The sequence below is a fragment of the Saccopteryx leptura genome, chromosome 3 (assembly GCF_036850995.1).
Source record: "Saccopteryx leptura isolate mSacLep1 chromosome 3, mSacLep1_pri_phased_curated, whole genome shotgun sequence".
Taxonomy (NCBI): domain Eukaryota; kingdom Metazoa; phylum Chordata; class Mammalia; order Chiroptera; family Emballonuridae; genus Saccopteryx; species Saccopteryx leptura.
Window position 1 is genome coordinate 29,064,603 of NC_089505.1, and position 27,512 is coordinate 29,092,114.

General features: G+C 39.8%; 1 pseudogene; it reads right to left on the reverse strand.

Moving 5' to 3' along the window:
- Positions 1-24,617: 24,617 nt before the first annotated feature.
- On the reverse strand, positions 24,618-25,238 carry LOC136398139 (sorcin pseudogene; annotated as a pseudogene).
- Positions 25,239-27,512: the final 2,274 nt, after the last annotated feature.

Consider the following 27,512-nt stretch of genomic DNA (forward strand, 5'->3'; position numbering starts at 1 on the left):
TCTATGTGTGTGTAATGGAAGAGCTATATTTGGAAAATTAATCTAAAAGTATGTATATTATCAGATAGATCAGAGTGAGAGAAGAAGGTGAAGGGAAAGAGGTCAGTTAATCGGCCTGGCCTAGGACACTAACCTTCAATGGAATGATTAGGAGAGGGCAGATGAGAACGTTACATAGGCAGAATCTTCAAGACTTAGCAACTGACTGGATGGCACCATTAATAGAAATAGGGAAGTCAAGAGGGGAAGAGAAGTGTTCGCAAAGGAGATTCAAAGAGGAAAGTGAGTTTAGATTTAGGTATGTTAGGTTTGTGGTTTCGTATGGAAGAGATCTGGGTTCAGTTGTTCAGCAGGTGGTAGAGAGTGTGGGATCAGAGCTTGTCGGAGAGGTCTAGATGGGACAATGGTTTGCTGGAGTGAAATTTTGTGAGCCACTGTTAGACACAGCTATTATTAAAAATGAAGTTATATAAACCTGCAATTAAATATATATGTATATTTTTAGCACGCACATGCGTGGGGGAGAGAGAGAGACAGATGAGAAGCATAACCTCATAGTTGTGGCACTTTAGTTATTCTTGATTGCTTCTCATAAGTACCTTGACCAGGCTGTTTCAGTTGAGCTGGTGACTTCTTACTCAAGCCTCTGGGTTCAGGTCAGCAACCTTGGGCTTCAAGCTAGTGACCTTTGGGCTTAAGCCAGTGACCATGGTGTCATGTCTATGATCCCATGCTCAAGCCAGAGACCCTGTGCTCAAGCTGGTGAGCCCACGCACAGGCCAGATGAGCCCATGCTCAAGCCTGGGGATTTTGAATTTGGGTCTTTGGGATTTTGAATTTGGGTCCTCAGTGTTTCAGGCTAGCGCTCTATCCACTGCACCAGTGCCTGGTCAGGCCAATTATGTAAATATATTTTTAAAGATAATAAATATTTAAAACATTTCCTAATTATTTTGCTACACTTTACTATTACATATGCTTTTGGGGTTATTTAACTCTATCATGTCTGCCTAGTGGAAATACTGTGTAATGTATGCTTATGTGCATATCTTTCCAGTTCTGTGTTTAGTGAAGTTAGCTTGCAATGAGCTAAGGTTGGAGTACTTACACAACAAATAGCTGCAAATGATACAAATAAAGCCTTCCCCTGGAAAACTGGTTGTTAAACCTTGACCAGGGCAACACTGGTCAATAATTGCTATATTTAAGAGTTACCTCATAGATTTGCTAATATACATTTTTAGGGAGATATGACCAAGAGAAAGTCTTTGGAAAATACTGAAGAGATTCCAAGATAAGGCTGAGATGTGATAGGGGCCAGGTGGAAAGATCTGTTGCAGAGCAAAGAACATTTTCTAAATATACATATAAAGAAATGTTTGCCCTGGCCGGTTGGCTCAGCGGTAGAGCGTCGGCCTAGCGTGCGGAGGACCCGGGTTCGATTCCCGGCCAGGGCACACAGGAGAAGTGCCCATTTGCTTCTCCACCCCTCCGCCGCGCCTTCCTCTCTGTCTCTCTCTTCCCCTCCCGCAGCCAAGGCTCCATTGGAGCAAAGATGGCCCGGGCGCTGGGGATGGCTCTGTGGCCTCTGCCTCAGGCGCTAGAGTGGCTCTGGTCGCAACATGGCGACGCCCAGGATGGGCAGAGCATCGCCCCTGGTGGGCGTGCCGGGTGGATCCTGGTCGGGCACATGCGGGAGTCTGTCTGACTGTCTCTCCCTGTTTCCAGCTTCAGAAAAATGAAAAAACAAAAAAACAAAAAAAACAAACAAACAAAAAAGAAATGTTTTTGTCTTTTCTTCTTTTGATGGAATTATGTATTTTGTCAACTGATTTTGAAAAATTTACTCTGAGAAAAAGAATTTTGTGGCTGTGGTTTTAAATACTTTTGGCTGTGACAATAAGAAATAAGCTATTTTTTGGCCCTGGCAGGTTGGCTCAGTGGTAGAGTGTTGGCCTGGCGTGCAGGAGTCCCGGGTTCGATTCCCGGCCAGGGCACACAGGAGAAGTGCCCATCTGCTTCTCCACCCCTCCCCCTCTCCTTCCTCTCTGTCTCTCTCTTCCCCTCCCGCAGCCAAGGTTCCATTGGAACAAAGTTGGCCCAGGCGCTGAGGATGGCTCTGTGGCCTCTGCCTCAGGGGCTGGAATGGCTCTGGTTGCAACAGAGCAACGCCCCAGGTGGGCAGAGGATCGCCCCCTGGTGGGCGCTCCTGGTCAGGCGCACGCAGGAGTCTGTCTGACTGCCTCCCCATTTCCAACTTCAGAAAAAAAAAAAAAAAAAAAAAAAAAAAAAAAAGAAAGCTATTTTTTATCCTATCTCAACATATACATACACACTGACACAGAGCTGAAATAAAATTGCTTCATGAAAAAGTACTCCCTCCATAGTCCCAACCATGTAACTCGACCTATTCTATGCTACTGCATTCTATTCTACTCTAAATACCTCCGGATAGGAACCCTACATTGTTTTGTGCCCTGCTTATAGGTAGTGGACCACAGTTCGTAAAACTGCTGAGGGGATGAAGGCCTTCCCTCTGTATACTTTAGAAAATATGCTTTTGAAATAGCTAACTTTTCCTCAAGTGACAGTTATATCTTCTCAAAGCTTTGGGGGAAAGTCCTCAAACAAGTTTACAGAATTCATTTTTCACCCAGTTCTTCTCACAACTGTTCTTAGCCAATTCCCTCCTTCTCTGCGCTGCCCCTCAGATATGTTATAAATGTAAAATGGCAGTTTGCAAAGCCAGTCAGCAAAATAGCAAGCTTTTATTAATAGAAATTCTAACAGAAACAACAATAACAATAACACTTAGGTGCTTATAAAGCAACAAAATGATAAGGTGTCCGAGCCTGACAATGTTTTCATAGTTTCCTTTACTGTGAAATACACAGAGCATTTACTCAGTGTCGGGCACTGTGCTAAGCATGGGCTTGCAGTAAGAAAGACCCAGGCCCTTTGCTAGATGCTTTCATGCACATTCAGGGCCTCTTTCCCATTCCTATTGTTACCATCTTCTCCTAAATTATCATTAGTTCACCATGAACTACCATCACAGCCCTAACTAATTTTCCACTCTGATCTCTTTCTCCCCAACCTGTTCTCACCTCACTGCTGAATCAATCTCTCACTATAACCACTTTGGGCAGTTTAGTCATATGTTTAAAAATCCATAATTAGCCTCTTAAAGTTGAAAAGATAAGATCTGAAATCCCTAACTTGGCATTCCCTGTCTTGAGCTTGCTCTGGCCTCTGTGCCCACACAACCTTAGCCCCAGGGGTGATGGTATTTAATAATTGGTGGCTCAGGCACCAACCAATCAGAATGGGCCTGGCCATAGACAACCTGTAGAGCTCGACTAGGGTGCATGGGCTGAATGCCGTTCTGCTTCACAACACAACCCACCTTCCAACCTTATCTCCTACCACGCTCTGTTCACTCTGTTTCCTCTCTCTAAAAAACCATTGGCAATCTCAGGGCCTTTGCTTACACCATGCCTCCTGCCTGCAATACCTTCCTTCCTCCTCTTTGCTTACATAAATGTCCCCCCTCATCCTCATGCTCCATTAAAACCCAGCCTTCCTCCTGAAGTTATCTTAGCTTTCCCTAATCCACTATCATTGCTCCCACATGTGAGTTGTGTTAATGCCTACTTCCTTGGCCTTTATTGAGCATATGACTTGTATCACTTCTTTTTCTGTTTACTTACTTACGTATTTGTCTATTCATCCATGTATCTATCACTTTATTTCTTATTATGTGCCTATCTTGAGTATCGATTATAACTGGCAGGGGAGGGACGGTATCTTCTACTTTTCTATATACTACGTTTGGAGCAGGGTCTTAAGCACAAGTATGCATGGAAATATTTGTAGTACTGATGACAATTAGTGAGGGATTAGTTAGAGTTGTGTGTGTGTGTTTAAAATATACCTAATAATGCTTTATATTTGGGTTTTAAGGTATACAATGAATTTTGTCATACATTATGTCATTTAATCTTCATAGTAGTTCTTGTCTTTCTGCCTATGGTCTCCCACCCTATATTATTTTGTCCATTTTCAGGTGGGGGTAACTAAGGTGCCGAGAGGTGAAATGATTTGCCCAAGCTCATACATATAATAAATTGAGGAGCTGGGATTGTTTAAACCCAGGGTTTTTATTCCAAATCCTGAGTTCTTTTCGCTACTCTGTAGTAGCCTCCAACTTTTAATTCCTACATTTTTCTTGTAATTCTACACAAATTGTGAATACTTCACATGAATTTAATTCAGTCCTCAAGTAAAAGATGATAGTCTTACAAATTATATCAATACCATTGCTTAATTGTATTAGTAGTGCCTTCTTCCTTTTTTTTTCTATTTTAGATTTTATTTAATTTTAGAGAGGAGAGAAAGAGAGAGAGAGAGAGAGAGAGAGAGAGAGAGAGAGAGAGGAAGGAGGGAGGAGTAGGAAACATCAACTCCCATATGTACCTTGACCAGGCAAGCCCAGGGTTTCAAACTGGCAACCTCAGCATTCCAGGTCAACACTTTATCCACTGCGCCACCACAGGCCAGGTAGCGTCTTCTTTCTAATATTTGCATAGATTGTTGTCCTTTTGGCAACTTGACTCTGGAGCTGTTTTCTTTCAAAGTGTGTTTTTTTGTTTGTTTGTTTGTTTGTTTTTTGTATTTTTCCGAAGCTGGAAACGGGGAGAGACAGTCAGACAGACTCCCACATGCGCCCGACCGGGATCCACCCGGCACGCCCACCAGGGGGCGGTGCTCTGCCCACCAGGGGGGATGCTCTGCCCCTCCGGGGCGTCGCTCTGCCGCAGCCAGAGCCACTCTAGCGCCTGGGGCAGAGGCCAAGGAGCCATCCCCAGCGCCCGGGCCATCTTTGCTCCAATGGAGCCTCACTGCGGGAGGGGAAGAGAGAGACAGAGAAGAAGGAGAGGGGGAGGGGTGGAGAAGCAAATGGGCGCCTCTCCTGTGTGCCCTGGCCGGGAATCGAACCCGGGACTTCTGCACGCCAGGCCAACGCTCTACCACTGAGCCAACTGGCCAGGGCCAAAGTGTGTATTTTCACATATTGTTTATCTGAATCTTATTTTTCCCCTCCTACTCTATCATTACATATTTATCTCCATTTATTTACTTTAATATATCTTTATAGAATATTGACTTTTATTTCTTCACTTGAAGGAGCCATCTATTTTGAAACTAGTTATAAAATCAATGAGTGCTTAATGCCAGCAAATATGAAAAGCTTTCTTAGTCTTTGTAAAATTCAATTGGTAAGAACTGGCATCTTTTCTATCACTAGATCTTCCTTCCTCTCTCCCTACCTCCCTCCTTCCCTCCCTCCCTCCCTCCCTTTTTTCCTTCCTTCTTTCCTTCCTTCCCTCTCTCTTCCTCTTTCTTTTTCATCCTTCCTTTCTTTCCTTACTTCCTAACTTAGAAAAAAAATCTCACTGCAATTCACTTAAAGGTACCTTTCAGTATGTGAATATAAAAACTTTCATGATGACAATGCTGATTCGAATCCTGAGAGCATTCCATAGTAAATAGGTTTCTTTTTAAATGTAATATGGGAACAGATTTTATTAATGCAAAACATGGAGTGATATATAATCTTGAGCCATGTTATAGCTTTATTGGTTCCTTTTGAAGACTGTCAACAGGTTTTGCATAGAATGACTCATTCAAAAGAACATGCCAAGCAAAGTTTTGGTATTAGAATAGGCTGCGTTGTTGGTGCTCTCTCTTAGAGGACGGTATCATCACCCTCTCAGTTAGTCAGGCCAGAACTTTGGGAGTCACTCTAAACCCTCTCTCACCCCAACATTCACTTAAGCACAAATTTCTGCTAAGTTCACTTATTTAAAATTTATTCCCTCGTTTCTCTTTCATTTATTCCCTCTACCACCACCTCAGTTTTGACATTTATCCCCTCTCTGACACTGGGCTAGCCTCCTTAAAGTCATTCTTGTCACAGTTTGTCAGAAAAATTTGTAAACATAGATCTGGCCATAAAACTTCTTTGCTTAAAATTCTGCTTATAACAGTTTAAACGTATATATAGATATATAAAAATATACATAAATATATATATTTTTTTCAGTGAGAGAGACAGACAGACAGGGACAGAGATGAGAAGCATCAGTTCTTAATTGCAGTACCTTAGATGTTCATTGATTGCTTTCTACATATGTGCCGTGACCCCTTGCTCAAGCCAGCGACCTTGGGCTTCAAGCCAGTGACCTTTTGCTCAAGCCAGTGACCATGGGGTCATTCATGTCTGTAATCCCACACTCAAGCCAGTGACCTCGTGGTTTCAAATCTAGGTCCTCAGTGTCTCAGGCCGATGCTCTATCCACTGTGCCACCACCTGGTCAGGCTGTAGCAGTGGCCTTTGACCAGAATATCTGGGTCATCAGACTACACATGCCTCCCTTATTACCTCGCCCAATGCCCCCTTCACCCAGAAAACAACTGACCTACAGGATAACGATCACAATCCTCAGTGTTGCATCTAAAACTCTTCAAGCTTTATACTATGACCTAGTAAGAGTGCACTCCTTCGTGTCACCACATATTTCACAAGGATCTGTGCTCAGGCGCCCGGCTCATTCTGATCCTCTGCTTGCTGCTCTCCTGCCATCCTGCTTTGGTGACTAGTTCCTTTTCATCATTCCAGCCTCAGTTTTGAGGCTTTCCGCTCCGGAGAGTTTTCCACGGCACACTGTGAGTGCGTTAGTGCCTCTAGTGCAGCGGTTCTCAACCTGTGGGGCGCGACCCCGGTGGGGGTCGAACGACCAAAACACAGGGGTCGCCTAAAGCAGGCTAGGCGACCCCTGTGTTTTGGTCGTTCGATGGTTTTAGGTGACCCCTGTGTTTTGGTCGTTCGACCCTCGCGGGGGTCGCGACCCACAGGTTGAGAACCGCTGCTCTAGTGGCATACCTATATTATATCCAACCCATGTTTTCTGTCCCTCACCCTTTGGAACAGTAGCTCTCATATTTTAGTGGCATAAGAATTGCCACTGAACACATAGATTTTTAAGTAACCATATCCAGAGAGTCTAACTCAAGAGGTCTCACTGGGACTCCGGAATCAGCAGTTTATCACCGAGAATCAGGTGATGCTGATGCGATGGCTTATGACAAGCCTCTCAGAGGCCAGTATTTGGAGTTCTATTAACCTTCACGTACCAGTTAGTTTTCACTTCACAGATACTCCATAAATGTTTGAAGCACTGGATTAAATTGACTAGAACTTTTAAATCAAGAGTTACGCCAATTTCAGGATTTTTTTTTAGGCCTTTTGTCTATCTTTCCTCTTTTACTTCAACAGAAGCCCCACACGTCCTTGCCTTCTTTCTGGCTGTCTCAGAGGAAGCAGCATCCCTGAAATATCTTAGCAATGAAGAATCTGAGAATTGAGCCAGCCAAAAATTAAAATTTATCAATGAAATGAAAAGTGATATTATCTGTGATTTTCTCTAGTTACCTAAGTAATTAAATTTTCTGTTGAGTGATGCTGCCAAAGAAAATTTAATACCAGCTACCTGTTTACTTTAAATTGTTTAGTGGCCATGTTTTAAAAAGTAAAAAGAAGCTGACAAACCTAATTATAATAATTTTACAATTTCATTTTATTTCACTTACTCTATTCAAAATATTATAATTTCAATGCAAATCAATATTAAAATTATTAAGAATGTATTTGGCATTCTTTTTTTATAGTAGTAACTCTTTGAAATCTGGTGTGTATATTATACTTGCAGTTGAATTTTCATCAGAAATACTTGATGTGTTATCAGAGTTCATAAAACGTGTAATTTAAAGAGTAAATTTACATATCCAACCTGTTTCAAAATATACTTAAAAGTTTTCCAGTAACTGAAGCAAGTATCAGATTTGATTATTAAATTAATCACAAATAAATAAAATTTAAAATTCATTTTCTCAGTCACACAAGCCACAGTGCGATTGCTCAATGGCCACACGTACCTAATGGCGACTGTATTAGTGTAGCTATAGAGCATGGAATCATTCAGATCAGATACTAACTGACCAGCTGTCTTCAAGCTGTTGATACTCACCCTTATCATTTTCTTAAGAATGAGATTTGAAGAATTTTTCAATGCTACAATTAAGAAAAATTTTCCCAATAAGTTTCACTTAGATTATCTATCACTAGACTTCTACTTGACTAGTTAACATGTTACCTTGAATGAGTGACAAGGATGATGAGGTCATTGAGAGGAGGCAGGCTACCATGAGGGCTGAAATATACCTGTGATTAGAGTCAGAATCACTGAGTTGTGCTAGCACTCCCAAACAAGTTGTCACTTTAAACAAAATGCTTAATTAATTAAGCTTGTATCTTCATCTACATAATAGAGGTGGTACCTATTCTATGTACCATCGTACAGACTCAAAGTGAGGTACAAGTGGCAATACAGGTCAAAGTGTTTTATAAACTGTGGATAACTTACTATAAGAATGCAAATACAGTTCACGACTAATAAATTGAAACTCTAGACCAGGGGTCTCAAACTCAACTCAGCATGTGGGCCGCAGAGCAAGATCACAGCCGTTAGGCGGGCCACACTAGGTCTACAAAAGGCAACTGTTACGCAACACTTTTCTCACTGCAGTTGAAAACAAAAAAAAATCAGTACAACAAGCACAATCGTACATGCAGTTTACTCAGTGTCACAAAACGACCAGAAACTGTAGTTCACATCACAACTGCTGTTAACTAAGCTAATATCTAGCTAGGATGCTAGAGAAATGAAAAATACAAGTAGGCCCCTAGGCTTACTTAATTTTATCCAAAATATTTTGAACTTCGTGGATTAGTCTGCGGGCCGCACAAAATTGTTCGGCGGGCCGCAAGTTTGAGACCCCTGCTCTAGACTAATAGCTACCACTTATTAAACAATTGCCATATGGCAGACACTTTGCAGGCTAACTATAATTCTTATTTTTTCCCGGTAAGTGATATGATCTCCATTTGACTGAGAAGGAAACAGACAGTTGAAAGTTTAAATTCATGTGCAAAGTTACATGATCTTTCAAGGTTTAGAGCGAAAATCTGAACCTAACCCTTTTTGATCCCAAAGACTATGGGGCTTTCCTAGAAACTTTACCTGCTCCCCCCTCAAAACAGTATAGTTTCTAAATTTCTTTTCAATAATGGAATAAGATAATCCAATTATGACCTTTGGAAATAATGAGTGAGCTGAGAATGTTACTCATTTTGAGAGGGGTTGTGGAATTCCAGGCCGCTAGCAGGGTTTACCCATTGCAACAAGCAGAACATAACTCCTCAGGGCTTTTGAATGTGATTTATTCCAGATAATTTCCCAAAGAAGGAGTATGTGACCTTCTGAGGTCAGCACTTACTGACATTTCTAGCTGCTAGTCATGCCTGGAGCCATAGGAATTAGTTGGTACATACACTCATTAAAGAAATCAACTGGATGTTCATTCCTCGTACTATGATCAGATTTCATGTAAATCTAAAAACTTCTCTTTTGTGGACTAGGTAATCTGACGTTCAGAGAAGAAAGGGAATCAGCAGCACATACTCAAATCATCAGAGATGACTAATACTGAAGTCCAAAAATCAAAAAGGCAAGGTTTTAGAAACCCTCTCTATCTCCTCTTTGTACCAAAATGGATGCAAGGCAGCTAGCTCTAGCAATGTGGCTTCATAATTTTATGTCGCTTTGGTATATAGTAGAAAAGAAATATTTGTCTATATTTTTTTCCCTCTGGGATTTAGAAAATAATTTTCAAGATTCGCAGTTATTATGGTGCTGTGGTAGCCAAATTCACATAAATGGAGCATCTTTTACTTTTTTGGAAGCCCAAAAACACACACTCCCTCAGGGTTTAATTGGTGAAGGTCACACTAGGTAGGCTGGGACACCCCATCAGCCTCCTCATGGGAAGAGAGTCTGTCTGCTGCCCTCCTCACTGATCCCATCTCCTGGGTTCTGAGCAGGCCAGGCCCCCTGAGCTTGGTCCCCAGGCAGTCAAGGGGCAGCGCAGCTAGAAGGCCTTGTGCACGGTTCTCAGGGTCAGCAGGAGCAGGAGCAGCAGCGGCGTGACTGATACAGCTGGAGGTCAGCAAAGCTGCCAGCCAGTCCTCTAGCACTGGCGACAATGGTGAATGTGACAAGTCCGTGCTCTGAAGGAGCTCAGCGAGGGGAGACCAGAGTGTAGCAATTACCATACAAGGTGCGTAAAGTTCTGTGGGAGAGAGCGTAGGTTATCCGTAATTATAAATAAAACAATCAGAGATGTTGGTGAGGACTTCCCCTGTATAACCCAGTCTACATGGTTTCCGCAGACTGGTCTGTCCAAGCATATTTTTCCTGTGCACCTGACAGTAACCCTAGGGTGATATCGGACTCCTGTTCAAACTAGTGCTTTGAATGAAATGACCATACTGACCCACTTATAACTATTATGTCATAGTAAGTATTCATTTTTGAGTTGAGGTTTGGTTGAGAATCAACCCAAATCAGACACTGGAGTGAAAAACCTCGTTCTGTAGGAGATAAATCTTAGCGAGTGTACCCCATCTCGTGTACTTAAGAAGAAACCTAGAATTAACCTGGCTTTTTTAATTTTGTTAGGTTTTAACTCTGTCTAAAATAAATATAGTATCCATAATGTGTATATTATATTCAGCATGTTATAAAATGTTTTTTTTTTATTTTATTTTAAAAAACTTGGATTTTTGGATATCACCGGTCTATAAAAGTACATATTGCATTCTTGTTTTCCTTAATATAAATAGTCATGTCATTGCCACTTGAACTACTGTGTGAGAACAACTATCTACTAAGTGAGGTAAGTCATTGATGGTATCAGGGCCTCCATTGTAGTTCGATATCCTGAGATGAACTCTGTGGCCAGGTATGTGATCCTAAACTCTTACTTACTTTGGCTGGCCAAGAGATTAGCTCTTGCAATTACTTGCCCGAAGGAATAAAACTTCAGGTCAAGGCCCTGGCCGTGTGGCTCAGTGGATAAAAAGTCAACCTGGTGCACCAGAGGTCGCAGGTTCGACCCATGTCAGGGCATATGGGAGAAGCAATCAATGAGTACACAACCAAGTGAAACAATGAATCCATGCTTCGCTCTTTCTTTCCCTTCCCCCTTCCTCTCTCTCTCAAATCAATGGGAAGAATGAAAAGAAAACAGAAACTTCAGGTCAGTATGAAAAATGCAGTTTTTATCTTGCTTTTCCCCCTCCATATAAATCTGAGAGAGTCTTGATTTTGAAGGTAGTCTCACACAGTTTAACCAAGGGCTTTCAAATGAGATTACAGTTTGCTTGTCAGCAAGTAAAAGAGAAGCAGCAGATATTGCCAGGAGACCCAGATCCCGTCTCTGGACCTGCTGCTGAGACGCTCTGTGTAGCGAGCGACAGCTTTGGGGATAACGATTAGAGCTCTATGATTTTCTGCTTTCTCTTCACGGCTCCCCCACCCCCAGCCTTTACTAGGGATTATTTGGAGGGGACTTGTCTTCAGAGCCATTTTTCCCCTTGAGATGGATTGTTCTGAAAGCAGGTGACTCCTGAGGTAAGGACAGCAGCTGACGGTCGGGAATTTGCTGAGGGATCTGCTCTGCTGAGGTGGCCTCACTTTGGGGGCCAGGGGCCGCAACACTGCAGGCTCGGAAGACAATTGCCTGAGGAATATGTGGGAAAATAGTTTATACATGTAAACTATTTTGAGCCTATACCAAAATTCATCAAGGAAAAAAGGGTGGGAGAGTAGAACTAGCAGTATTTGTAGTGCTTATCCACTAAAGCAGTGGTAGTCAACCTGGTCCCTACCGCCCACTAGTGGGCATTCCAGCTTTCATGGTGGGCGGTAGCAGAGCAACCAAAGTATAAATAAAAAGATAGATTTAACTATAGTAAGTTGTTTTATAAAGATTTATTCTGCCAAACTTAGCGAAAATCTGACATAAAGTACTTGGTAAGTAATTATTATTATGTGCTTTAACTTGCTGTAACTCTGCTTTATAAATTTTACAAAGTAAAGTTACTTCCCTACTTTATAAATCACTATTAGTGTGGAACCAGTGGGCGGTTAGACAATTTTACTACTAACAGAGATACAAAAGTAGGCGGTAGGTATAAAAAGGTTGACTACCCCTGCACTAAAGTGTAGGGGGTCTCATTTCTAAACCACTGTTTACATTACAATATTGCCAGCATTCTGTCTTACACCTTATTATCAGCCATGGTTTTCTTTCATTAAAGGATTTTTGTTGATTTTGCACTTTACTCCAGAGCTCCTCCCAGAGAACACTCAAAATCCAACGAATAATAAAAATCCAAGGGGTATTATAGGGGTTCCCAACCTGGGTCTGGAAGTAGACTTTAGAGGACACTTTAAGCTGCATGTAAATTATAATGACTATATTCATTTCATTTTTGAAAGGGAGAATTTCCATAGCAGCCATTAGATTCATCAAGTCATTGGTACACCTCAAAAGTGAGGTATATTGTTATGTGCCATTTTGTTGAATGAATTTAATTCTGCCTCAGGAAATAAAGTTGATAGGAAGAATTCTAATCTAAATCTAATTTTTAAATTATTTAGTCCATCAATGTGAATTTTTTTTTCATCAATGTGAATTTGATGAAACCATAGCAAGTATGTTATCCACTATATATGAATATTAGAGACAAATTGAAGTATTATATTTTATAATTATTAAAAATAAAATCATGTGCGTTTTTCCAAAACTTAGAAATTTCTACTTCAAAAACTGAAACTTAATTTTTTTTTTAGGTGAAAAGAAGAGAGATAGTGAGGCAGATTCCTGCATGTGCCGCGACCGGGATTTATTCAGCAACCCCATGTAGGGCTGATGCTCAAGTACTAAGCTATTTTTAGCACCTGAAGCTAATATGCTCCAGTTGAGCTATTCTCAGCGCCTGGGGTCACACTCAAACCAATTGAGCCACTGGCTGTGAGAGGAGAAGTGGAAGAGGAGAGGGGGGAGGGGAGAGGAGAAGCACATGGTCTCTTGTCCTGTGTGCCCTGATTGGGAATCAAACCCTGGATATCCATACACTGGGCTGATGCTCTATCCATTGAGCCACCAGCCAAGGCCAAAATGGCTTAACTTTTTAAATTTTATTAAATTTATCAGGGTGATTAGGCTGAGAAAAGAGGACAGTTTGTAGGGTTAATAAAATTATATAGGTTTCAAGTACCTATTATATAGGTAAAATTATATAGGTTTCAATTGTACCTATTATATATTAAATAGGTACAATTCTATAATACATTACCTGTGTATTGCATTGCAATAGTGTTCACCATCTCCAAGTCAAATAAGAATTGAAACTTCTAAAATGTAGATTTCCAAAAAAAGATGAAAATTTGTGTAAGGTTTTAATGTAAGAGCAAAGTTCATCTTTTCCTCTCCCCAGAAATAAACATTGAAGTAAAGACTAGTCATACACTTTTATTTTTTGCACTTGAAGAACTGAAAGCTTTCTCTGTTTGTTATTTTCTGAGGGAGGGGGTTTCCTGTGTGTCGTTCTGAAGCCCTGGGGATCCCCTCATCTGTTTAGACCTAGCTACCTTTTCTTTTATGGCAAGGATCCTTTGAATCAATAAGGGCTGCTGGCCTCTGTTTGCCATCCCCTGGCAGAACTAACTGCAATTTTTCTTACCTGAATCGGTGGACTGTTTAGCAGTCTAGAGCTTGAAGTACCTCCAAATGCTGACTGCAAGGGCCTGCCTCAGGGGGAGGCAGAAGATGTCCAATTTGCAGGGACAAAAGGCTGGATTCTCAGCCTCACAAATCATGCTCACACCGTCTGAAATTCTATCTTAAAAATATCACACTTTAAGGTTTTCACTCCTCTGATGTTTGTGTCCTTTAAAATGCAGTCTTATCCGGGAGTCCTACTATTGTTAATCTAATATTTTGACTAGGGACATTGGGGCAGCTATGGACACATAAACGCTGAGAAAAGAGGACAGTTTGTAGGGACAGGAGAATCCAGGAGGGAACATTTAGGGGCTGAGCTAACTTGGGAGGCAGACATGTCCTCCAGGATGGGACTTGGCTGGGCCTCTTCTAGGCCTCAGCCTCTGCCCCCTGCTGCTACAAGTCCAGGAGTGACCCCTAGGGATCTGGGCCCACTTGTCAATTTGTATTTTTTCCCAGTTAGTAATAAAGGAAATCTAAAACCTGTATCAGCTTTTCAAACTATATGGGGATGGAAAATACATTTTTCTTTTATGCCTGAGATCTGGATTTAAAAACCACAAGTGGTGTCTAAATGGAATATTGCTGCAGAGCACTTTATTGTAGTTCCATAAAGAATTCTATGTCTCCATTACACAGACTAATGACACCTCCAGACATATTTACAGTAATTCTCAGCTGATACAGTTTAATTAATGATATAAGGACTTAATTACATGTTTTAATGATCTTTCACATATTTACAGGAACTGCTATAACTAGCTTAATTAGAGTAATTATGCAAATAGCTGATAATGCACAACAAATTACAGAAAAAAAATCTAGAATCTAGTATGTTCAGTTTCTCAGCAAGCTTATAAAGGAAAACATTTACATCTGGGGATGAAAGTTAAGACTATATGGCTTCTAAATTTTGTTCATCCTAAACCAGGCAGAACATAACTGTTGGGGGTTTAACAGTTAACTTTTCTTCCTTTTGTAGTTCTTTTGCAGACCTCATGTCCGTTGTTATTCTATGAAATTGCTCATTCTGCTTTGCCACTGGCTCGAGTTTCATGATGAGTTTTCTGTCATGTTGGGGAGTTATATTGCGCTCACTGTGAACTGGAGATGGTGCTTAGGGAAAAGGCTGACAAATCTCACGCCTCTCTTTCATTTCCTTTCTTGTCCTTTCTTCAACTGATAGCTTCTGTTTTCATCACACAAAGATGTTTCTTTAGGCCAGGCTCTAAGGGCTCTTTCTGTATTTAAACACACATTTATAGAGTCTGTAATTGGTGTTCTGCTATGGAGTTCTATCTCTCTTGTGCCCATCTCCCAATTGCTTTCAATGTTGCCTTTCCAATTGAAGTGATCAGACTGAGTCCATAGGAGGAGGCAACTGGCTCCTTTTAAAGTGAAATAATGCCCCTCCTTAATCAGCTGGTGTGTTTCCCTTGGTTGATTGACACCAGGCACGCCCTCTCCCTTCCTCCACCTTTGCAGGCTGCTGCATCCATGTCACTGTGCTTCCTGTGTAAGAAGGCCAAAGGCAATTCAACAGAGCCAGCAGAAATATCATTCTGAAGTAGAGTATAGGATCAAATTTTAATGATAACTTGCTCAACTTGATGCCTCTTGTAGGCTTTGCATCCTCACTCTCTGCCGAGCTTTCTAGTCTGTTGCTTGTCCTGCCTTATTTCCCACCACACGAAGCCTCCCCAACAGCCTAACACCTGTCCTGGGAACACATTGTCGAACCTGTGTGTCCACTTCTTCTTCACAGTCTCCTTCAAATCTACTGAGTTCTATCCATTCTTGAGGCCCTTCTCTAGTTCACCCCCTGCAAGAAGTCTTCCATTACTAATCTCAATCTGATTTCCACCATGTAAATCAATTAAGTGTGTTGTGCATCCACCTCCTTTGTCCGGCTACCCGGAAGGCTCCTGGAGGAAGAAAGGCTGTGTCTGATACATTTTTATTTCTCACCAGTGCCTATATCATGGTGTCAACTAACATGGAAGGCATTCAGTAAATTCTCATTCATGAATTCAAGTGTATTTAATGAGGACCTTTGATGCGGCTGTACAGGCTGTGTATGTGCAACCCTAGGGGACACCATCCGACATCAACTTTGCAATGCTTTTTACTGTTACAAGATGCCAGCCCCTTTCTCCTTGGTGCCACTTGCTGCAGTCACAGATGTCTTTAAGTTTACCCTTACCAATTAGTCTCCCTCTGCTGGAATCTGGAATTAGTCAATCACCCCCACAATAAGATCCAGGATCCTCCCTTAAGGAAATCACCGGCTAATAGGGAACACAGACACAGAAACACATAATGGCTAAATCTTTGATCTATGTAATAGTAAAAGTATACAAGAATTACAGATGTGGTACAAGGGAGGAAGTAATATTTAAGTTGTAAAATGAACAAGAGTACCTGGATATCGGGTTGAGAAATGGGTTGATAAAGGAGTATTGGGGCCCTGGCCGGTTGGCTCAGCGGTGGAGCGTCGGCCTGGCATGCGGGGGACCCGGATTCGATTCCCGGCCAGGGCACATAGGAGAAGCGCCCATTTGCTTTTCCACCCCCCCCCTCCTTCCTCTCTGTCTCTCTCTTCCCCTCCCACAGCCAAGGCTCCATTGGAGCAAAGATGGCCCAGGCGCTGGGGATGGCTCCTTGGCCTCTGCCCCAGGCACTAGAGTGGCTCTGGTCGCGGCAGAGCGACGCCCCCGGAGGGGCAGAACATAGCCCCTGGTGGGTGTGCAGGGTGGATCCCGGTCCGGCGCATGTGGGAGTCTGTCTGACTGTCTCTCCCCGTTTCCAGCTTCGGAAAAAAAAAGGAAAAAAAAGAAGTATGGGTCATCCCTAGGTTTCTGGCTCTGGGGACTTCTTAAATGATGGTGGTTCTTGTGGAATAGATAATTCCGGATAAAGAGGAGAGGGTTTGGAAAGAAAATACTAGTTTGGATATGTGGCTTTTGAGATGCCTGTGAAAGATGAGAGTTGCCCAGTTAGATGGGAGATGCCCAGCGAAGTACGTACTGTTTTCATTGGCTTGGTAGGAGCAGTGGACAATAAGGAGCTTCAATTTCATCCGTATATGCGTGGCGGTTGTGTGGAGTGTTTGAGTTCCCTGAGAGAGTGTGTGCAAGATGAGAAAGAGAAGAGGCCAGGAACAGAGTTCCCTGGGTGGGGCTGGAAAAGCTAGCTAAAACCGGAGTCTGAGCAGAAAAGCCCAGCACCTTCAGGGGACACCATCATGTTATGATAACTGAGGATATAGCCCATCCCAAGATCTCGCTTTAATGAGTTGACTAAGAATTGATTCCTAATAAGCACAACCAAATGTCACAACACCATTACATTTTCTTTGCATATGAAGTGAAGAAACATTTCTTTTCTAAACTTTTAAAACATTATTTATTTGTATAACAAGTTCTTTGGTAAGTTGTTATCTGTTTAGTTGAAAAATTAAGTTAGAATTAAAGAGTGAAGCAGGTGTTCCTTAAATGAATACAGAGAGTAGGCTGAGGTGTAAGAAGCAACAGTAAGGTGAGATCATCAAGGCCCATTGGTAGGCAAGGAGAAGGCAGAATTGCTCATCTGCTTTCACAGCCCTGCACCCATGGCCAGTTTCCTGTCACACCGAGCTGTGCTTGACACCCTTGACCCTGCAGCCCTTGCAGCAAACCATCATAGCCCATCCTCTTACATGTCTAGGTTCTTTGTCTCTGCTCTCTTCTCCTCTGATCTGCTTGCTTGGTCGGTTTTGGGTGTTTATCCCTTGTTGCTTTAGAGTTTCTTACAAATGATTTTAAATACCTTCTATACGCTTTTGTGTACTTCTGATTCTGCAATTTTAGCTCATCTGGATCTGTCCCTTGAACTCCAGACTGATGTAGCTGAGAGCCTGGTCCTCATGTCTGGACCCTTCCAAGTCCTTTCTTTTCTAGTAAATGGCAACTCCGTTTTTCCACTTATTAAACTTGGAGATTGAAGTAGTTCTCCTTTAGCTGTGGATTTGCCTTCTGCAGTTTTAGTTACTTGTGGTCAACCATGATCTGAAAATACTAAATGGAAAATTCCAGATAGTTTGAGAAAGATCACATTCATATAATCTTTGTTACAGTATGTTATTATAATCTATTTTACTACTTATTGTTGTCAATCTCTTGCTGTGCCTACTTTATAAATTAAACTTTATTTTATATATAGGAAGAAACATAGTACATATGAGATTCGGTACTGTTCATGATTTCAGGCATCCATTGGGGGTCTTGGAATTTACGGCCCTCGGATAAGGGAGGACTACTGTATCATTGATTTCTCCATAATGCATCAAGAAATTCTGTTAACTCTACTTTAAAAAATATCCAGAATGTAGCCACATCTCACCACCTCCATTCTTTTATTAGTCACCATCATCTCTCATTTATCATATTGTATGTATATCATGCTGTTCTAGACTAGTCTCAACACAGCAGCCAGATCCTTTTAAGTATATGTGCTACTGAAGTTAGCGAAGCCAGATCCTTTTAAAAATAAATCTGTCCTATCATTGTTCTGCTCAAAATTCAGTGGTTTCCCACTTTAGAGGAAAACCCTAAGTCCCATTATAACCATCCCTCATGCTCCTCCCACTGCTCCTTCTACCAACTTTGTGCCTTGGATCCTATTGTTCTTGCTCAGACCACTCCAACCACTGAAACCTCTATGCTGATCCTGGAAAATGCTAGGCATGCTCCCACTTTAAGTTCTGCTTTTTCTTCTGCTTGGATCTCTATCCTCTATCTAGATGATCTGCTCCCTCACTTCCTTTTGGTCTTCATTCAAATTTCCCTGTTCAGTGAGGCCCTCCTGTGAGCTCATATTCCAGCTCCCCAACCTCATATCTTCAATGCCTCTTCATTGCTAGATTTTTTCTCTTTAGCTCATTAACCACCTTTTGATATATAACTTGCCCAATGTTGCACAGCTAGTTAAGTGGCAAACTCAAAAGGCCTCAGATGCTTGCTCTCCTAATTTCCATAGCTCTATATTTGGATAATTGATATATACTTGTAAAAACGGAGCCATTTGCAAATGGTTTAAACCACATGTTAACAGGTAATGTAATTACCCCAAATACAGAATAAAACTACAAAAACAAAACAAAGTGTTCTTTAAAAGCATATGCTTAGTTAAGTAAATTGAATTTTGGTAGGCACTGTTGTACATGGGAGGTCATTTATTTCAATGGAAAATGATAAACAATATCTCATGCTGACTAATTTATTGAAAAAAAAACCCATACTTGGTATTTTTCTTAAAAGTCAAAGGTCAATTTCTCCTATGGTAAAAAACCAGAAATAAAATTATAACTAATGTCATTATGTCTTAAATACCCTGGTGAAATTTTAGTCAGTTTTTGAAAGAAAGCAATTTAACACCCTAGTATCAAGAAAGTGGATTTGAGAAATTAGGTTTTAAAAAATATTTATAGACTGGGAAGCTGATACTTTGCTATTCATTCAAGTAAAGTAAAACATTTAATTTTAAACACTAGTGACAGGAAGGGATTTGACCATGATAATAGATGTTTTAGAATGATAACATGGAGACATACTTTCTTCTTCCCAGAATAAGACCTTTCAGTTCTTCCTCTTAACATTTCTATCTCTTATTTAATTATAGAGCAAAGGTTTGGGAGACATGAGATTGAGAATGAATGTTCTTATGCAGACACTTTCTAACGGCATAAACTGAAGTCAGAACTTGTGCTTAAAGTTCACACCGTGTTTAAAGAGGCTGTTATTTCATCATGAGTTTTGTAACTTCATAGAAGATACTTGAGGAAATTAGTATCTTATACTAAGATGTGTGTGTTTTATTTCTTCAACAGGATTTTGTAAGAGCAAGAACATTTTTTTTAAAAAAGATTAAGAGCACACCACTAACTTGCTGTTATACCAGAAAAATATGAATTTCCTTGAAGTCACTCAAAATAACACTCCCACATAAACTTGTCACCTTATACACTACACTTCCTTTCTTTCATTAAAAAAATTGGCGACTGGTCTTTCTAGGTCAATTACTACATGTTTCTTTCTTTTTCCTTTTTAAGTAACTAATGGAAAAGAAGTAGGAGTAGATTAATAGTAGTTAATATAAAGGATAAATTTAAAAGCATGTAAGCCCACATGTGTCAAAGTACTTCAGTTAAAAGCTAAAGATAGTGCTCTAGAATTCTACAAGAGAGCACGTGTATATCTTTGAGTAATAATGAAGACTCCATTACATAAACCAGACTCTCATTGTTTATTAGTATAAGGCAGTAGTTTTGGTGTTACGATGTTTGCAAACAATTTTCACTTTTCATATTTCTCATTCAATCAACTGTTACCCTATATTTTTATTGTTTAATGGAATTAATTTAAGATGCAAACATGAGATCTACAGACCATATAATGATAATGGTTGCTTTGGAAAAATATAACTGACCACTGGTTTACCTACCAGTCAAAAATTTAAGATGTTAGTGAATATAGTATTTTCTTCCTCTTTCTCTTTCATTCTTTAGTAAAAGGTTCAGAAAAATAAGTTACTTTCTCATGATTTTTGTTTTTTCTTCCACAGCACACATCTGGAATTTAGACCTCTTACCTCTGTTATATAAAAGAATAGGTTTATAAACAATTTCAGATACTGTTCTTCCTTAATTGTAAGACCAATATGATTATACTTGAAAATGTTTTCAGCTAGACACTGTAAATACAAATACTTTTACGTCTATGTTTCCTTAACAGTTTTCCTCAAACGTACAGTATTAGTATTTTCTTATCTGTATTTGTAAGAAATGTACAATGTGTCCTGCTTTCTGAATTTGTTCTTAAGCAAGGATTCTGCTTGTATTCTTAACTTTCTTGCTACCCTACTTTTTTGCCCCACTTTCAACCACTGTTAGTGCAAATGCTGCCTGCCTCAGAAAAAAGCCATTTTAATGTCATGGGAATTAGTTTACTTTCTTCTATATCATGACTCTCTTGGATACTTATTAATTTATTGGCATCCATGCTAAACATTAACAATGAAGATGTAAACAGATCCAGATTCTTGAATTTGAGGGGATTAGTTAGTTCAGCAGTTGTCTAAAATATTGTGATCAGTGCTATAATAGGCATGTGTACAGTGTGTCCGTAAAGTCATGGTGCACTTTTGACCGGTCACAGAAAAGACGATAGAAATGTGAAATCTGCACCAAATAAAAGGAAAACTCTCCCAGTTTCATACCTATTCAGTGCAGTTTGATGTGGGCTCACGCACAGATTTTTTAGGGCTCCTTAGGTAGCTATCCCGTATAGCCTCTACGGACTCGTCACTGACTGATGGCCTACCAGAACGGGGTTTCTCCACCAAACTGCTGGTTTCCTTCAACTGCTTATCCCACCGAGTAATGTTATTCTTATGTGGTGGCGCTTTGTTACAAACGCGCCGATATTCACATTGCACTTTGGTCACGGATTTGAATTTAGCAAGCCACAGAACACACTGAACTTTCCTCTGTACTGTCCACATCTTGACTGGCATGGTCGTGGGCTGCTCTGCTGTATACACGATGTTATGTCATCATCTGCGCATGCGCACATGCTGCCACATCATCCTATAGAAACTGGGAGGGTTTTCCTTTTATTTGGTGCAGATTTCATTTTTATCATCTTTTGTTGCTTCCTGTGACCGGTCAAAAGCTCACCATGACTTTACAGACACACTGTATATAAGTGATCATGGAAGGAGACAAATGAAAGACTTTACAGTAGAGGAGACATTGAATTGGGAGAGGTAGAAGTCTACTGGAGAGAAACAGGACATTACCCCAAGAGGCACTAGTTTAGGGAATAACATGGAAGTGTAAAGTGCATGGCCTTATAGAGACCAGGCAGATAAAGAAAATAAATGACTAGTCTAGGGAAAGGGTGGGGATTATAGAGAATTAGGGATGGCATACCATATCTAAAGCAATAAGCCATTACTTAGCTGCAACTGGTTGCTGCCATGCAGGAATGTTGGTTCAGTGTTGGCAAATCTTTCATTTTCCACAAGAAGATACAAGTCCTGTGAAATATCCAAACAAAAATAGTTCTAAACACTATAAAGCCCAAACAAAACATATCTGTAAGCTGGATGGGACCATAGACCTCCAGCTGGCAATCTTGGCCAATAACATATTTCAGAGTTGGTTAGTTCTGGGTAGCAGGAGCAGGGGGTATGTTCTGGGGGACAGGAGAGATGGTAAAGAGTGGTAAAAGATAAAGGTGGAGAGATAGGTGAGGGATAGTTTATTAAAGCTATTCAACTATTTGTTAAAACTCCTGTTCCTTATCTGGCACTTCTAGAGCAGCAATTTTCAACCTTTCTCATCTCATGGCACACAAACTAATTACTAAAATTCTGTGGGACATCAAAAAAAATTTTTTTTTGCTGATCTGACATAAAATAGGTATAATTTTGATTTATTCACACCAGACAATGATTGTTGTGTTGGCCATTGTCATTTTTTTATTTGACAATCTAAGGTAAAAGAGGTCAATGCCCCGACTAAATAGCCAAGTAATGCATGTTTTAAAAATTCTTGAAGCAGAATGGTTGAAAATCATAGGTAACAGAGAACAATAAAACAGTTTTATATAGAAAAATGCTGTGATAACTGGATTTATTATAACTTCCTAAAAATGTTCAGAATAACTTATTTTTTAAGATTTAAAACAACTTTTTTAAAGATGCTTAAAAATATTTTATTTTTATTGCTGACATCAGAATGTTAGCTGTCACATTGTACCCTAAAATTAGACATATATTCTGCTGGTAGGCATGAAATAGATTAATTAGATTAATTATATTACTTTATCTGTTAAGCTCTCTTGCAAAGAAAGCAAACCAAACCAGCTTTACATTTAAGAAACAAATATTATTGGTGTTTATTATACCAACACATTTTTTCTTTTTTAAAGATTTTATTTATTCATTATAGAGAGGGGAGAGAGAGAGAGAGAAAGCGAGAGAAAGGGGGAGGAGCAGAAAGCATCAACTTCCATATGTGTCTTGACCAGGCAAGCCCAGGGTTTTGAATTGGCAACCTCAGCATTTCCGGGTTGACACTTTATACACTGTGCCACCACAGGTCAGGCAAAAAAATAAGTTTTACTTTTTACTTTGGGAAAAAAATATATACAGAATTAGAGATGAATAATGGGAACCTATGTGCCCATCACTGGTTTCAGTAATGATCAACATTTACTGTTCCAGTGTCATCTAACTCGCCCCTGTTTTCTGGAGTATTAAATTAAATTTTTTCAAGACTATACTTTCAGGGATCATTTCTATAGTTTATTAAATTAATTTTTTAATTGAATTTATTGAGGTGACACTAGCTAACAAAATTTTACAGGTTTAGGCATGCAATTCTACAATACATCATCTGTACGCTATATTGCTAATACATTTTTTCATATTCAGATTAACCCCACGATGTAATAGTTATTTACTTTTCAAAGATGGGGTAACAGAGGTTTTGAGCTTATCTAAAATGATCAAAACACATATATAGTAAGAGGCACAGCCAGGATTAGAATTCAGATCTTATTTAAAAGCACCTGGTTTAAATTATTTTCTAAAAATCTTTCTATACTATGTATATTTTTAAATGTAAGCAAGAACACAGGGCATATCAAAATAGAATTATCAATATTTTAAAAATTAACATCTTGCCTGACCTGTGGTGGTGCAGCGGATAAAGCGTCGACCTGGAAATACTGAGGTTGCCAGTTTGAAACCCTGGGCTTGCCTGGTCAAGGCACATATGGAGTTGATGCTTCCTGTTCCTCCCCCCATTCTCTCTCTCTGTCTCTCTCCTTTCTAAAAATAATAAATAAAATAAAAACAAAAAAAATAAAAAAAAAACTCTTAAAAAAACCTAAAAATAAATAAATAAATAAATAAAAATTAACATCTTCTGACTTTAAAAGGAAAGCATACAGATATTATGGAAAACTTGGACAATATTGAAACATATAAAGATAATTAAATCACCTAGAATTCTATCAGCCAAAATAATTATAGTTAATATTTTTGTGTATTCTCTTAGTTTTTTTCTATTAAATTTCTCTTTCTGTAGTTAAGCTCATAAAGTATTGTACAAGGGTTTTAAATATGGTTAACAAATGTCTAAATGAATGATAACAAAGAAGGTCTTGGGTACAGACATAGTATTTGCCATTCAAATTATTCAATAGGTTTTCAAGGGGCAGAAAATGATCACTCATGTTCCCATCCATTCATATGGCATCAAAATATAGTAAGTCTTAAAGTCTGAGCAAAGTTTCCACTAAGGTGAATTCTGACATGGATTACTACATATATATATCTGTATATATATATATATGTATTTATATATATATATATATATATATATTTGCATCCAAATAGGCCTAAACCATTTTGTATGATAAGAATACTCCACACACAAAGCTTTCAATACCATGTAAAAGCCCTTCTAGGGGAGGAATGGCAACAGCTATAGTCTGAAGAAAAAGTCTTAGTATCCTACAATGAAAAATATATTATGTGACTTAAACATTTTGCATACTGAAATGTACATAAAACAGGTTTAGCAAGAAAATAAGGCATATGACAATGGCTCAAGGAAGATCTAAATGGCATAACAAAACTGATCTTATAATAATAAAATTTCAAAGAATTTTATTAGCTAAATTGAAAACAAAAACTTCAGATGTACATAAAGTAAAAACCTTTACAACAGTGTTAAAGAAAAATGGTGACAAAGGTTTACATATAAATACATTACTGAAGGCAAGGAACAAGAGCAACGGGAATGTTGATTACATTCACATAGCTTCCTCTTGATTTAAATACTCATGACACATAATGAAATCATCACATGGGGAATTCACAACACCTTGCTGAGCAGTATGCCGGATTGGAAAGCCCTCTGATAGAGCTCGCCATTTGATGCAGGTTGACGCAGCAGGTGTTGTAATCAATGAAGGTGATATTTCCATTGGTGCTGCATCGTTTTGCAATTGAAGTCATGGCCTTGAGACTCACTTGAAATTCCAGTGTTGTCAGGGTCTTTTAAAATTCTTGAGGATCCATTGTTCCACTCCTATCACTGTCAAAACTGATGAAGTGTTGTCTCCAGCCATTCGGTACAGACTAGAGTTCTTTAAATTCACTGAAATCCATTGTACTTGACAGATCTCTACCCAGCATTGAAACTAAGCCGACAAGTTTCTTCATTAAAAGATATGTACCCTCCAGCAATCCCCAACTGTGTCAGACATCTCTGCAATTCATCAGCATCTATTCTGACCGTCCTATCCAGCTTCTGCAGCAAACTAACCATACAGTGGATCCTGAGTTTGTCTGGAAAACATAGGCCCTTTGAGAGCCCCTCCATACCCACCTGAGTAGTATCCGCTGGCGCCGGGGTGCCTGGGTTAAACCATAGTGCTGCTAAAACAAATTCTGAATATATAGTTACATGGTCTGTTCACAGTGTACAGAGGAGTAGATCCAGTACTTATTTGTAGTTACAACTGGGATTAATCAAGCATTTAGGAATGAAATGAACCATAGAGCAACTCTATTACCACCACCACCACACAGTGTTTGCAGAGCACTTGTGTAAATTGATTGAAATTTTTTGCACTGTTGAAAAGGGTTGTCAGCCGCCCCACCATTCTGAGTATTAAATGGGAATCAGCCTCACTAAAAATAACTGGACAGCCACAGGTAAACAATTTAGAATGCATCCTTAGACTTTTACTTATTTGTACGCAGAACTGAGCCAAAGTTGGAGTGACCTCATGCCAGAAGGATGTGGTTAAGCTGTAACCCACTGTTTACTTGCCCTCATGGCCATGGCTACTGGCATTGCTTTAGCCACAGCTATCTACCTTTGTCCAGCTCCAGTCCTCCCTTCTCTCTGCTCACTGAGTCCTCGTAATGAATGAACCTGAAGGGATAACTCTATTTACTATCAGAGTTTCATGGCAAGGGCCAGGCCTTACCATTACTGCACACACTGTTGGATTGTAGGCCTCAATTAATTCTCAACACTCTTTTAGGCATACTGAGATGGAAATTGATGATGTACTATATCGCATGTATGGAGGAATCTTACTGTTAGTGTGGTTTAGCATTGCGGGCATCCTGTCCTGGGTCGCGTTATAAGTACCGTGGGAAGGCTGTGTTCTCTTGGCTCCCCATGACAGTTTTAAGTGGGTCTCTGGGTTTTACACCGGTCCAGAGTGAGTTTTGGGTTGAAACTAATGACTAAAGTTGGACTCTTAAGTTTTTTATGATAGGTCCTAGAACTAGGACACAACTATTATTGTGTGTGTGTGTGTGTGTGTGTGTGTGTGTATGTGACAGAAACAAAGAGAAAGACATAGAGAGGAACACATAAGGACAGACAGGCAGGAAGGGAGAGAGATGAGAAGCATCAATTCTTCGTCACCGCTGCTTAGTTTTCACTGACTGCTTTCTCATATGTGTCTTGACCAGAGGGCTACAGCAGAGTGAGTGACCCCTTGCTCAAGTCAACAACCGTGGGCTCAAGCCAGTAACCTTGGGCTTCAAGCCAGTGACCTTTGGGCTCAAGCCAGCAACCATGGGGTCATGTTTATAATCCCACGCTCAAGCCAACGACACACACTCAAGCTGGTGAGCCCGCATTCAAGCTGGTGACCTCGGGGTTTTGAACCTGGGTCCTCCACATCCCAGTCTGACACCCTATCCACTGTGCCACCACCTGGTCAAGCAGGACACAACTGTTCTGAACAGTGAAAATATAACCTCAAAGCTCTATCAGCCTAGAGGTAATAAAGTGAGGAAATTCATTTTAGAGTAGAACTCTGGATTGGGAATGATGAGATCAGCTTTATTTGAAGATCTTTGTCAAATCATTTTTTTTTCTCAGTCTCTTAGTTGGTCTAGCAAAATGGAAATAATAATTTGTTCTTTCCTATTTGGTGGAAATAAATATCCCTTGAGTATGTACTGAGATTTATAGAAAAAAGTTCTTGAAGAGTATATTATTATTTAGTTAAGAATTATATTTGAATTAAAAAAAGAAAATCTCCTTATATTCTATTTAATTTATGACAAAATACTTCATTTTAGAAGACTAACCATATAGTAGTTAGCCTTTAACTAGACTTTAATTTTCATTAATCTCTAATGAGTGTTATATTTACTTGGTGTCTCTTGAGTATAATATAAATGGTAAAAGTGAAAATGAAAACAATTTTAAGAATAGTTGGTGCAATGGAAAATTTCTGGCCTTTCTGGCTCTCCTGTATGGTGCATATTGACAGTCAAAGGAAGACATACGACCAAGTTTTCTTACAGATGTTCACATAAAACCAATCTTCCAGTCTCACTTTCACCGAAAAAGGAGGGAAAAATCCATGACCAGGGGGAACTTTGGAACGCAATTTTTATGGTTTGCCAACTTCCCTGTTCAAACTTTCACTACTTTCATTATCAGTATCAATCAAGACGACAGGCTGGAATCACTTTTGCTCATTTCCACTCTTAGCTTTTGTGTGCCTGTGAGTCTCTGTGTACGTTATTCTTTCAACCCAATCTTCAATTATTCTTGGAAAGAGTCTAACTTCTTATTTTCCTCATCATGTTTTTATCTTCTTACTGACTCCTTACCTCAAGCTCATTTACGAGGAAAGTTATGCTCCTTCCATTTAGTACACAATTCTTTT